The sequence below is a fragment of the Taudactylus pleione genome, unplaced genomic scaffold (genome assembly GCF_031769625.1).
Source record: "Taudactylus pleione unplaced genomic scaffold, aTauple2 ptg000746l, whole genome shotgun sequence".
Taxonomy (NCBI): Eukaryota; Metazoa; Chordata; class Amphibia; order Anura; family Myobatrachidae; genus Taudactylus; species Taudactylus pleione.
Genome location: NW_028285148.1, coordinates 1667583 through 1679653, shown reverse-complemented (window position 1 = coordinate 1679653; position 12071 = coordinate 1667583). Strand labels below are relative to the sequence as shown.

At 48.6% G+C, this 12071-nt stretch overlaps 1 pseudogene; it reads right to left on the bottom strand.

The window, feature by feature from the left end:
- Positions 1-390: 390 nt before the first annotated feature.
- Positions 391-11102, bottom strand: LOC148477121 (uncharacterized; annotated as a pseudogene).
- Between the last annotated feature and the right edge of the window lie 969 nt (positions 11103-12071).

The following is a 12071-nucleotide window of genomic DNA, read 5'->3' as shown; positions in this document are numbered from 1 at the left end:
CGCTCTTTCCGTCTGCATTTTAACACAAATGCGTTCAAGCTCAGCAGGAGCCGCTGTGTATAAGATTTCTGCCGCAATGGCGTAGTAATTGTGGCGCTGCGTCCTGTACGCTGTACTCGTGCAATTCATTCTGTTTTCTGCCATTATTTGTTCCCGGGAATCTCACTGTAAAGTAATACAGAACCTGCCCGGCAGCTTGACAGCACGGTTCACACACTGAACAAGAAAGAACATATGAGCATACATTATCCTTTATTTCTCAGGTATTGTGTGCGGTGTGGAAGAAATACATAAATAATATTATTTACTTGCAGGAAACGGTATCTAATAATCACAAGCAATATTCCTCTTTACAATCGCCTGAAAAGGATGACAACTCGCTTTCAGGATTTACAGGCAGGCGAGGGCAGGGGAAGAGGAAATGAGAATTCCGAGCTGGACGCCATTCTGCGACGAGATAAGAATACATTACTGAGCAGGAATGACGCAACGGCTTCCACTTGAAGATACAAATTGTTTAATCCAATTATGTTCAACAAAATGGTTTGTGTGCGTCAGCGATGAGCGGTAATCTGATGCTGTCATTTTAGTAGGTACACTTTTGTCCTAAATCAGAGGAAGGAGGGAAAAGGGAATCCCCCATTTCCTACTGTAAGTTTGTCATTTTTAAACATACTATATCTGAAATAAACATATTTACTGTATCCATGGTGCATCCAGAAGTTACTATATGATGGTCGCGGCAGACGCGGAGCACATAGGGGTCCAAATTACATCTGTCAATAAATATTTTCTAAGCTCAAACACTGGAATAAAATAAATTCTTTATTTAATACAATATCAGGCTTTATTGAATTGTAAAATAAACTTAGATTATCATTAGCCTCTGGAGGAGGATTCAACTGAAGTCTGTTGGGGAAGTATATGACCCCCTAAAAAATGTGAAGGTGCAACTTTGGACCTATATTGGTGCATGCCCCGTTCCACTTTTTGGCATTCCTCTGTGCAGAACCTTTAATTGTGCAGTAACTAGAGTTGTGCGTAACCCCCATGCTTTGGTTTTGGCAAAACCACCCTACAATGTTATGATTTTGGCAAAACCACCCTACAATGTTATGATTTTGGCAAACCACCCTACAATGTTATGATTTTGGCAAAACCACCCTACAATGTTATGATTTTGGCAAAACCACCCTACAATGTTATGATTTTGGCAAACCACCCTACAATGTTATGATTTTGCCAAAACCACCCTACAATGTTATGATTTTGGCAAAACCACCCTACAATGTTATGATTTTGGCAAACCACCCTAAAATGTTATGATTTTGGCAAACCACCCTACAATGTTATGATTTTGGCAAAACCACCCTACAATGTTATGATTTTGGCAAACCACCCTACAATGTTATGATTTTGGCAAACCACCCTACAATGTTATGATTTTGGCAAACCACCCTACAATGTTATGATTTTGCCAAAACCACCCTACAATGTTATGATTTTGGCAAAACCACCCTACAATGTTATGATTTTGGCAAAACCACCCAACAATGTTATGATTTTGGCAAACCACCCAACAACGTTATGATTTTGGCAAAACCACCCTAAAGTATTTTGGTTCACATTCAATTTTGGTTTAGGAATTCTTTAAAATTGATAAAAACAGCTAAAATCATGTAATTTGGACCTGTTTACATGCAATCCAAAACGAGAATCATTTTTTAAATCCAACTTCCGAACTTACAGCAAATCCTAACCAGGACTCGCGAACCCCAAAAGTGATCCGAACCGGGATTCCATTGGACTCGGAACCCCTAAGTTCAGGTGTATTTGTTTTTTAGGAAAACCGAAACGCACTTCTCTTGCAGTAATGTGTCAATGCTTGGTCTGAGACTGACATGCCTATGGCTCAAATCGGGAGATAGGCAGCTGGGTCACTGACATGTAAGGTACACACGTGAATGATGTAACTGTAGACCGACCAACTTGACGACCTCCCTAACAATCGAGCACAAAAGATTTTGGGCCTGATTCAGACCCACTCGCAAGTGGCTGTCCGCTCGCAAGTGGGTCGATGTTGTGCACTGCGCATGCTCACGACAGCAGGAGCTCCGTCGTGCGCATGCGCCAGACGCGATGAGCGAAGGACTTTCCTTCGCTCATTATGTCTGATCAAAGGGTGCGCGCTGTCGATGTTGATTGACAGCACGCCCCCTTTGGGGGGCGTGCCTCCCTGACGGGGGCGTTCCCAAGGGAACGCCTACCGTCAGAAGCCGGCCCACTGACATCACTAGTGATGTCAGTGGGAGTGATTTTGGCTCTGATAGAGCCAAAATCACTCTGGGCCTTGCGGTTGAAAAACTCAACCGCAGGCTCCGGCTCGCAGTGGCGATGGTCGCGATGGTCAAGACCATCGCGGCCATCAAACTGCACGCTCGTATAGGCTGTGGGTGGTGACCCACAGCTATACGAGCGTCCAGGAGGACGCTACATAATTATGGAGGGCGGCCCTCATTCAGAGCGTGCACTCTGCTCAGAGCGTACGGCTTTGAATGAGGGCCTTTGTTCGTAACACTAAACAACCATTGTTATTAACGGAATGATATGAATGTTCAGAGGATTGTGACGATCAATAGGTTCTCTGTACACATTGTCAGATTGTCGTGTTGAACCGAGCCAAATGTTACTGAAGATGACGTCTCCAAAACACTCAGAGGCCGACCGATCGTACGGTCGTTTTGTTGACCGCACACACTGCACAATATCAACGACCTCTCTTTCAGGTATATCGCATCTGCTGTGCCAATGGGATATATCTGTACTGTACATCGCTGAAAGATGAACTGAGGGCCTGATTCAGAGCCGCTCGTAAGCCGACGCTCGTTCGCTCTGAGCGATGTTTGCACATCTGCGCATGCGTATGGGTCGTAATGCGCATGCGCCAACCAGTCATTGCGGTTGGAAATCGAGCGCTCGCAAAGTAGCGAGTGCCTGCTAATTTCAGTGACAGGATGAGTCGTTTGTGGATGGTAACAGGGGAAGGTGCTTGAAAACGGGGAGTGGAGATCCGAACGCAGGCGTGCCCAATGGTCAAAACAGGCATTTTAAGGGTGTGCATAATTAACTAAGCAGCGTCAACGACCACGTCACTTGGTTGTTTCTTAGCCTGAACTGTTCGCATGATTGCGGTAGGAAAATCCAACCACAAGCACTGCGAGCAGTTAAGATGCCTTTTCGATGAACTCGATTAATCAAATAAATAGCGGAGATGACGTAGGATGCGAGCGGCCAGGGGGCGTCTTTACAAAATAGCGAGCGCATGTTTCGTTCGCTCGCTCAGACATAGAGGCGTCAACAGACCGCAAAGAGCGAGCTCTCAATTTAAATAGCTGGCCCCTTTTTCTGAACGAGCGAGCGCAAATAGCGTCCAGCTCTCAATCAGGCCCTGAGTGTACACATGTACATGTGGTCGCTATGATATACTAATGTTTGCTTCTACACATGATATATCATCTAGTGTTTATTCAGCATTAGAAGAAGAGAAGAAGCAGTCTCAGGGAGACTAATCTGACATGCCTCAATAAATATGCTAATTTGGATGATATTGGGAACATCAGTCCAGGAGACTCAGAAACCCCCCCACTTGTGCACCATTGCATGCTATATATTGGTACCACAATAAAAGTTAGAGGTAAATGGAAAATAATTTTAGCCAATTATTCTGTTATCTTTAAAAATCCTGTACCATGTGGTCCATTAAAAAGATTGAGGGGACCTTTAGAATGGAAGTAATAGCGACTAGGCAGTTGGGGCTAGCCTTTTGGAAAACTTGGCTGTTTCCTCTGTTGGCGACGGCCTCTACATTCAGTAGGGAGAGGGCAGCTGTGCTGAGTAGAATAATAATATGAGATTAGATTAGAATATTGTTAGATGATTGTAGGAGAAATGAAACTAGGAACTAGGGGAGGATGAAGTTAGGAACAGTGGGCAAGAGAGAGAAGACAGGGAACAAACCTTAGCCAAGGGGAACGAGGCAAGAGTGGTGGAAGAATTAAGAAAGGGGCAATTCGGATTCCCATCTTATTAATACTGGGAATAAAGGTATAAAATGTAAGGTAACAAGTGCTCTAAGTCTTCAAAAACTTTTCCTAGTATGACTGATGTTGGGATATTACTGTGGAACAATGGACATAGCTGGGAGGTAACAAGTTAGACAGATAAAGTGTTGACAGTCACAACGGGGACACTGTGAGGTTGAGCTCGGCATGCCGACGTGATAATTATGCGATTTAGCCTGCTGGACAAGTTCAAACTTTACGCTTTACCACCATGATTGGAATTGCAAAGCCAACACTATTAAAATGCTGTTAATCATATTATGAACATGTTTGTGTACCTGGTCAGAATGCCGACATTCACAATGGTGACAGTCAGAATGTCGACACCAGAATGTCAGCATGTTCTGAAGGTCGACATTCAGAATGTCAACATGACTGTTTTGTTGACATACAAAATTTCGACATTCACTAATGTTGACATTGTTAAAATATCAACATGTTCATAGTGTCGACATTTTATATGTCGATACCAGAATGTTGACAGTACATTTTTCTGTTAGGGTTGGGGATAGGGTTAGATTTAGCTTTAAGATAAACCATGCAGAAACTGTATGTTGACATTCTGGTGTCGACATGTTAAATGTCGACATTATACACATGTCAACAGTTTAACCATGTCAACATTTGGGAATGTCAACATTTTGCCTGTTGATGGTACATCTATGTTGACATTCAGACTGTAGGCATTCAGTACATACTGACATTGTGAAAGTTGACTTTTCATACCACTCCCCATGTCGGTATACCACTCCCCATGTCGGCATACCACTCCCCACGTCTGCATGCTGTGTTTGACTTTGCAGAGTCCCCATTGAGATTGTCAACATTTTAGCTGTCTAACTCACATATCCGACCTGAAAGCCATGAATTGGGAATGAATGAGGAATATTATTACACGTTTAGGGAGTATATAGGAAGGACCTAAGAGGTAAATGTGTTGGTCTATATATATATTGCATGTAAAAACTTACATAAGACCAGTCTAGTGGAGGCTACTCTGTCTGCGTACATTATAATTATGTAAAACGCTGATTGCTATAAGCCAATGATAAGTATTTGTACTAAAATTCAGTTATTATTACACGGTGAAAGGACAGCAGAGAAAAGGTGTCTCCACGCATGGCTCCTATTATCTAAGCAGATATAACTACAGACGGACGTAGTATTATGTCACAGCACAGATACCAGATCTAATGTACTGGGGACTGGGCCTGTAGGGAATAGAGAACACTACATGGTAACGGAATCTATGAATTTATAAAAGGGCAAAGTGTAATCAGCCCAGAGAAGCGCTGAAGCTTGGAGCCTGGAAAGTGGACTCTGAAATATCAGCTCAGAGAGAAGCTGGAACACGAAATATATCCTAGATAAATGCTGATGTAGCTGATGTGGAATAGCAACAATATTTCTCGGACTAAAATGTATCCATTGTAATTAAATAAGAAAGTATTGGGGGGTAGTAAGGGGAAAAAAACGTTTACATTTTTAAAACTTAAAGAGACTGGAAATGTATTATAGAAATACAAGAAATAGGGAAATACCTGTAACTAGGAAATGGGGGTGGTGCACGTTTCGGTGGTACGACGGAAGGTTGCGTCTCACACCGCACCAAGCAGTACATATGATCGTATACTCAAAGTGGAAGCCTCAGTCCTTGCACATGCAGACGCATGGCTTGTAGGCAAAGGGCTTGTAGCAGCATTTGCATATAGTCTCGGAAGCCAGACCAGTAAAAGGCGCATACACGGACACTGCAGCATCGGACTCAGAATCAGCTCCTTGGTTCTAATCTTGACTGTGGCTGTGACTGTGGCTGTGACTGTGTCTGTGACTGTAGCTGTGACTGTGTCCGTGGCTGTGAGACTGTGGCTGTGAGTGAGGTTGTGACTGTGACTGTGGCTTTGACTGTGGCTCTCGCTGTGACTGTGTCCGTGGCTGTGAGACTGTGGCTGTTGCTGTGACTGAGGTTGTCACTGTGACTGTGGCTGTGACTGTGGCTGTGACGGTGACTGTGGCTGTGATTGTGACTGACTGTGACTGTGACTGTGACTGGCAGTGGCTGTGACTGACTGTGGCTGTGGTTGTGACTGTGTCTGTGACTGACTGTGGCTGTGACTGACTGTGGCTGTGGCTGCGACTGACTGTGACTGTGACTGACTGTGGCTGTGGCCATGGCTGTGACTGACTGTGGCTGTGACTGTGACTGACTGTGGCTGTGACTGAATGTGACTGTGGCTGTGACTGACTGTGGCTGTCACTGACTGTGGCTGTCACTGTGACTGACTGTGGCTGTGACTGACTGTGGCTGTGACTGACTGTGACTGACTGTGACTGTGACTGTTGCTGTGACTGTGAGTGACTGTGGCTGTGACTGACTGTGGCTATGTCTGTGGCTGTGACTGACTGTGGCTGTGACTGTCACTGTGAATGTGTCTGTGGTTGTAACTGACTGTGGCTGTGGCTGTGACAGTGGCTGTGACTTTGAATGTGTCTGTGGCTGTGACTGACTGTGACTGTGGCTGTGACTGACCATGACTGTGACTGTGGCTGTGACTGACTGTGACTGTGTCTGTGTCTGACTGTGGCTGTGACTGTGGCTGTGACAGACTGTGGCTGTGACTGTGGCTGTGGCTGTGACTGACTGTGGTTGTGACTGTGGCTGTGACTGACTGTGACTGTGGCTGTGACTGACTGTGACTGTGAATGTGTCTGTGGCTGACTGTGTCTGTGACTGTGGCTGTAACTGACTGTGACTGTGAATGTGTCTGTGGCTGACTGTGGCTGTGACTGTGGCTGTGACTGTGGCTGTGACTGACTGTGGCTGTGACTGTGACTGACTGTGGCTGTGACTGACTGTGGCTGTGACTGACTGTGACTAACTGTGACAGACTGTGGCTGTTGCTGACTGTGGCTGTGACTGACTGTGACTGTGACTGACTGTGGCTGTGACTGACTGTGGCTGTGACTGACTGTGGCTGTGGGTGTGACTGTGGCTGTGACTGACTGTGGCTGTGACTGACTATGGCTGTGACAGTGGCTGTGACATTGAATGTGTCTGTGGCTGTGACTGACTGTGACTGTGGCTGTGACTGTGGCTGTGGCTGTGACTGACTGTGGCTGTGACTGTGACTGACTGTGGCTGTGACTGACTGTGGCTGTGACTGACTGTGACTAACTGTGACTGACTGTGGCTGTGGCTGACTGTGACTGTGACTGACTGTGACTGACTGTGGCTGCGACTGACTGTGGCTGTGACTGACTGTGGCTGTGGGTGTGACTGTGGCTGTGACTGACTGTGGCTGTGACTGACTGTGGCTGTGACAGTGGCTGTGACATTGAATGTGTCTGTGGCTGTGACTGACTGTGACTGTGGCTGTGACTGTGGCTGTGACTGTTGCTGTGGTTGTAACTGTGGCTGTGGATGTAGCCGTGACTGTGGCTGTGACTGTAGCTGTGACTGTGTCCGTGGCTGTGAGACTGTGGCTGTGAGTGAGGTTGTGACTGTGACTGTGGCTTTGACTGTGGCTCTAGCTGTGACTGTGTCCGTGGCTGTGACTGTGAGACTGTGGCTGATGCTGTGACTGTGACTGAGGTTGTCACTGTGACTGTGGCTGTGACTGTGGCTGTAACGGTGACTGTGGCTGTGATTGTGACTGTGGCTGTGACTGACTGTGACTGACTGTGGCTGTGACTGACTGTGGCTGTGGTTGTGACTGTGTCTGTGACTGACTGTGGCTGTGAATGACTGTGGCTGTGGCTGCGACTGACTGTGACTGACTGTGACTGTGACTGACTGTGGCCATGGCTGTGACTGATTGTGGCTATGACTGTGACTGACTGTGGCTGTGACTGACTGTGACTGTGGCTGTGACTGACTGTGGCTGTCACTGTGACTGACTGTGGCTGTGACTGACTATGACTGACTGTGGCTGTGACTGTTGCTGTGACTGTGAGTGACTGTGGCTGTGACTGACTGTGGCTGTGTCTGTGGCTGTGACTGACTGTGGCTGTGACTGTCACTGTGAATGTGTCTGTGGTTGTAACTGACTGTGGCTGTGGCAGTGACTGTGACAGTGGCTGTGACTTTGAATGTGTCTGTGGCTGTGATTGACTGTGACTGTGGCTGTGACTGACCATGACTGTGACTGTGGCTGTGACTGACTGTGACTGTGTCTGACTGTGGCTGTGACTGTGGCTGTGTCTGACTGTGGCTGTGACTGTGGCTGTGACTGTGGCTGTGACTGACTGTGACTGTGGCTGTGACTGACTGTGACTGTGGCTGTGACTGACTGTGGCTGTGACTGTGACTGACTGTGGCTGTGACTGACTGTGACTGTGACTGACTGTGACTGACTGTGGCTGTGGCTGACTGTGGCTGTGACTGACTGTGGCTATGACTGACTGTGACTGACTGTGACTGACTGTGGCTGTGACTGACTGCGGCTCTGACTGACTGTGGCTGTGGGTGTGACTGTGGCTGTGACTGACTGTGGCTGTAACTGTGACAGTGACATTGAATGTGTCTGTGACTGACTGTGACTTTGGCTGTGACTGTTGCTGTGGTTGTATCTGTGGCTGTGGATGTGGCCGTGACTGTGGTCATGACTGTAGCTGTGACTGTGTCCGTGGCTGTGAGACTGTGGCTGTGAGTGAGGTTGTGACTGTGGCTGTGGCTTTGACTGTGGCTCTCGTTGTAACTATGTCTGTGGCTGTGACTGTGAGACTGTGGCTGATGCTGTGACTGTGACTGAGGTTGTCACTGTGACTGTTGCTGTGACTGTGGCTGTGACGGTGACTGTGGCTGTGATTGTGACTGTGGCTATGACTGACTGTGACTGTGACTGACTGTGGCTGTGACTGACTGTGGCTGTGGTTGTGACTGTGTCTGTGACTGACTGTGGCTGTGACTGACTGTGGCTGTGGCTGCGACTGACTGTGACTGACTGTGACTGTGACTGACTGTGGCTGTGGCCATGGCTGTGACTGACTGTGGCTGTGACTGTGACTGACTGTGGCTGTGACTGACTGTCACTGTGGCTGTGACTGACTGTGGCTGCCCCTGTGACTGACTGTGGCTGTGACAGACTGTGGCTTTGACTGACTGTGACTGACTGTTGCTGTGACTGTGAGTGACTGTGGCTGTGACTGACTGTGGCTGTCACTGTGACTGATTGTGGCTGTGACTGACTGTGGCTGTGACTGACTGTGGCTGTGACTGTTGCTGTGACTGTGAGTGACTGTTTCTGTGAATGACTGTGGCTGTGTCTGTGGCTGTGACTGACTGTGGCTGTGACTGTCACTGTGAATGTGTCTGTGGCTGTAACTGACTGTGGCTGTGACTGTGACAGTGGCTGTGACTTTGAATGTGTCTGTGGCTGTGACTGACTGTGACTGTGGCTGTGACTGACCATGACTGTGACTGACTGTGACTGTGTCTGACTGTGGCTGTGACTGTGACAGTGGCTGTGACTTTGAATGTGTCTGTGGCTGTGACTGACTGTGACTGTGGCTGTGACTGACCATGACTGTGACTGTGGCTGTGACTGACTGTGACTGTGGCTGTGACTGTGACTGACTGTGGCAGTGACTGTGGCTGTGACTGACTGTGGCTGTGGCTGTGACTGTTGCTGTGACTGTGAGTGACTGTGGCTGTGACTGACTGTGGCTGTGTCTGTGGCTGTGACTGACTGTGGCTGTGACTGTCACTGTGAATGTGTCTGTGGTTGTAACTGACTGTGGCTGTGACTGACTGTGGCTGTGGCTGTGACTTTGAATGTGTCTGTGGCTGTGACTGACTGTGACTGTGGCTGTGACTGACCATGACTGTGACTGTGGCTGTGACTGACTGTGACTGTGACTGACTGTGGCTGTGACTGTGGCTGTGACTGACTGTGACTGTGGCTGTGACTGACTGTGACTGTGAATGTGTCTGTGGCTGACTGTGTCTGTGACTGTGGCTGTGACTGACTGTGACTGTGTCTGTGAATGTGTCTGTGGCTGACTGTGGCTGTGACTGACTGTGACTGTGACTGACTGTGGCTGTGACTGACTGTGACTGTGACTGACTGTGACTAACTGTGACTGACTGTGGCTGACTGTGGCTGTGACTGACTGTGACTGTGACAGACTGTGACTGACTGTGGCTGTGACTGACTGTGGCTGTGAATGACTGTGGCTGTGGGTGTGACTGTGGCTGTGACTGACTGTGGCTGTGACTGACTGTGGCTGTGACTGTGACAGTGACATTGAATGTGACTGTGGCTGTGACTGTTGCTGTGGTTGTAACTGTGGCTGTGGATGTGGCCGTGACTGTGACTGTGGCCATGACTGTAGCTGTGACTGTGTCCGTGGCTGTGAGACTGTGGCTGTGAGTGAGGTTGTGACTGTGGCTGTGGCTTTGACTGTGAGACTGTGGCTGATGCTGTGACTGTGACTGAGGTTGTCACTGTGACTGTGGCTGTGACTGTGGCTGTGACGGTGACTGTGGCTGTGATTGTGGCTGTGACTGACTGTGACTGTGACTGACTGTGGCTGTGACTGACAGTGGCTGTGGTTGTGACTGTGTCTGTGACTGACTGTGGCTGTGACTGACTGTGGCTGTGGCTGCGACTGACTGTGACTGACTGTGACTGTGACTGACTGTGGCCATGGCTGTGACTGACTGTGGCTGTGACTGACTGTGGCTGTGACTGACTGTGACTGTGGCTGTGACTGACTGTGGCTGTCACTGTGACTGACTGTGGCTGTGACTGACTGTGACTGACTGTTGCTGTGACTGTGAGTGACTGTGGCTGTGACTGACTGTGGCTGTGTCTGTAGCTGTGACTGACTGTGGCTGTGACTGTCACTGTGAATTTGTCTGTGGTTGTAACTGACTGTGGCTGTGACTGACTGTGGCTGTGGCTGTGACTGTGACAGTGGCTGTGACTTTGAATGTGTCTGTGGCTGTGACTGACTGTGACTGTGGATGTGACTGACCATGACTGTGACTGTGGCTGTGACTGACTGTGACTGTGTCTGACTGTGGCTGTGACTGTGACTGACTGTGGCTGTGACTGTGACTGACTGTGGCTGTGACTGACTGTGGCTGTGACTGACTGTGACTGTGAATGTGTCTGTGGCTGACTGTGTCTGTGGCTGTGACTGACTGTGGCTGTGACTGTGACTGACTGTGGCTGTGACTGACTGTGACTGTGACTGACTGTGACTGACTGTGGCTGTGGCTGACTGTGGCTGTGACTGACTGTGGCTGTGACTGACTGTGACTGACTGTGACTGACTGTGGCTGTGACTGACTGTGGCTGTGACTGACTGTGGCTGTGGGTGTGACTGTGGCTGTGACTGACTGTGGCTGTGACTGACTGTGGCTGTGACAGTGGCTGTGACATTGAATGTGTCTGTGGCTGTGACTGACTGTGACTGTGGCTGTGACTGACTATGACTGTGACTGTGCCTGTGGCTGTGACTGACTGGGGCTGTGTCTGTGGCTGTGACTGACTGTGGCTGTGACTGAGTGTGGCTTTTACTGTGTCTGTGGCTGACTGTGGCTGTGACTGTGTCTGTTGCTGTGACTGACTGTGACTGTGACTGACTGTGGATGTGACTGTGGCTGTGGCTGTGACTGTGGCTGTGTCTGTGACTGTGTCTGTGGCTGTGACTGTGGCTATGTCTGTGACTGTGTCTGTGGCTGTGACTGACTGTGGCTGTGTCTGTGACTAACTGTGTCTGTGGCTGTGATTGACTGTGGCTGTGACTGACTGTGTCTGTGGCTGTGACTGACTGTGACTGTGGCTGTGACTGTGTCTGTGACTGTGGCTGTGACTGTGTCTGTGACTGACTGTGACTGTGGCTGTGACTGTGTCTGTGACTGACTGTGTCTGTGACTGACTGTGTCTGTGACTGTGGCTGTGACTGTGTCTGTGGCTGACTGTGGCTGTGACTGTGACTGAC